At 44.0% G+C, this 2,500-nt stretch overlaps 1 protein-coding gene across 1 annotated transcript in view; it reads right to left on the reverse strand.

The window, feature by feature from the left end:
* jazf1a (JAZF zinc finger 1a) overlaps positions 1 to 2,500 on the reverse strand; it is a 116,987-nt gene that overhangs the window by 89,574 nt on the left and 24,913 nt on the right. The window lies entirely within an intron of this gene.

Genomic DNA, 2,500 nt, shown 5'->3' on the forward strand with positions numbered 1-2,500 from the left:
TGTGTGTGTGTGTTGATTGATGTGAGTGTGTGTGTGTGTGTGTGTGTGTGTGTGTGTGTGTGTGTGTTGATTGATGGTGTGTGTTTGTGTGTGTGTGTGTGTGTGTGTGTTGATTGATGGTGTGTGTATTTCTATATGTTTATGTGTGTGCGTGTGTGTGAGTTGATTGATCGTGTGTGTGTTAGGGTTGATTGAGTGTGTATGTGTTTGTGTTAGAGTTGGCTGAGTGTGTGTTTGTGCATAAGTTAGTTTTGATTGATGTGTGTGTTGATTGGTGTGTGTGTGTGTGTGTGTGTGTGTGTGTGTTGATTGGTGGTGTGTGTGTGTTGATTGATGGTGTGTGTTGGTGTGTGTGTGTGTGTTGATTGATGGTGTGTGTTTGTGTGTGTGTGAGTTGATTGATGGTGTGTGTGTTTGTGTGTGTGTTAGGGTTGACTGAGTGTGTATGTGTGTGTTAGAGTTGGCTGAGTGTGTGTTTGTGCATAAGATAGTTTTGATTGATGTTGTGTGTGTGTGTTGATTGGTGTTTTGTGCGTGTGTTGACCGATGCGTGTGTGTGTGTGTGTGTGTGTGTGTGTGTGTTGATTGATGTTTTGTGTGTGTGTGTGTGTGTGTGTGTGTGTTGATTGATGGTGTGTGTGTGTGTGTGTGTGTGTGTGTGTGTGTGTTGATTGATGGTTTGTGTGTGTGTGCTTGTGTGTGTTGATTGATGGTATGTGTGTGTGTGTGTTGATTGTTAGTGTGTGTGTGTGTGTGTGTGTGTGTGTGTTGATTGATGGTGTGTGTGTGTGTGTTGATTGATGGTGTGTGTGTGTGTTCGTGTGTGTGTTAGGGTTGACTGAGTGTGTATGTGTGTGTGTTAGAGTTGGCTGAGTGTGTGTTTGTGCATAAGTTAATTTTGATTGATGTGTGTGTGTGTTGATTGATGTTTTGTGCATGTGTGTGTGTTGATGGTGTGTGTGGGTTTGTGTTGATTGTTGGTGTGTATGTGTGTGTGTGTGTGTGTGTGTGTGCATGTGTGTTGATTGATGGTGTGTGTGTTGATTGATGGTGTGTGTGTGTGTGTGTGTGTGTGTGTGTGTGTGTTGACGGTGTGTGTGTCTGTGTGTGTGTATTGATTGATGGTATGTTTGTGTGTGTTGATTGACAGTGTGTGTGTGTGTGTGTGTGTGTGTGTGTGTGTGCGCTTGTGTTGATTGATGTGGTGTGTGTGTGTGTTGATTGATGTGAGTGTGTGTCTGTGTGTGTGTTGATTGATGGTGTGTGTGTGTGTGTGTGTGTGGTGTTTGATGGTGTGTGTGTGTGTGTGTTTTGATTTATGGTGTGTGTGTGTGTGTGTGTGTGTGTGTGTGTGTGTGTGTTGATTAATGGTGTGTGTGTCTGTGTGTGTGTTGATTGATGGTGTGTGTGTGTGTGTGGTGTTTGATGGTGTGTGTGTGTGTGTGTGTGTGTGTTTTGATTTATGGTGTGTGTGTGTGTGTGTGTGTGTGTGTGTGTGTGTTGATTAATGGTGTGTGTGTGTTGATTGATGGTGTGTGTGTGTGTTGATTGATGGTGTGTGTCTGTGTGTGTGTGTGTGTGTGTGTTGACTGATGGTGTGTGTGTGTGTGTGTGTGTGTGTTTGTGTGTGTGTGTGTGTGTTTGTTTGTTGATGGTGTGTGTGTTTGTGTTGATTGATGGTGTGTGTGTGTGTGTGCGTGCATGGGTGTGTGTGTGTTGATTGGAGTGTGTGTGTGTGTGTGTGTATGTGTGTGTTGACTGATGGTGTGTGTGTGTGTGTGTGTGTGTGTGTGTGTGTTGATTGAAGGTGTGTGTGTGTGTGTGTGCTTGTGTTGATTGATGCGATGTGTATGTGTTAATTAATGGTGTGTGCGTGTGTTGATTGATGGTGTGTGTGTGTGTTGATTGTGTGTGTGTGTGTGTGTGTGTGTGTGTGTTGATTGATGGTGTGTGTGTGTGTGTGTGTGTGTGTGTGTGTGTGTTGATTGATGGTGTGTGTGTCTGTGTGTGTGTTGATTGATGGTGTGTGTGTGTGTGTGTGTGTGTGTGTGTGTGTGTGTGGTGTTTGATGGGGTGTGTGTGTGTGTGTGTGTGTGTGTTTTGATTTATGGTGTGTGTGATTGTGTGTGTGTTGATTGATGGTATGTGTGTGTGTGTGTGTGTTGATTGATGGTGTGTGTGTGTGTGTGTGTGTGTGTGTGTGTGTGTGTGTTGATTGATGGTGTGTGTGTGTGTGTGTTGATTGATGGTGTGTGTGTGTGTTCGTGTGTGTGTTAGGGTTGACTGAGTGTGTATGTGTGTGTGTTAGAGTTGGCTGAGTGTGTGTTTGTGCATAAGTTAATTTTGATTGATGTGTGTGTGTGTTGATTGATGTTTTGTGCATGTGTGTGTGTTGATGGTGTGTGTGGGTTTGTGTTGATTGTTGGTGTGTATGTGTGTGTGTGTGTGTGTGCATGTGTGTTGATTGATGGTGTGTGTGTTGATTGATGGTGTGTGTGTG

This window comes from Neoarius graeffei, chromosome 16 (assembly GCF_027579695.1).
Source record: "Neoarius graeffei isolate fNeoGra1 chromosome 16, fNeoGra1.pri, whole genome shotgun sequence".
In the NCBI taxonomy this organism is placed as follows: domain Eukaryota; kingdom Metazoa; phylum Chordata; class Actinopteri; order Siluriformes; family Ariidae; genus Neoarius; species Neoarius graeffei.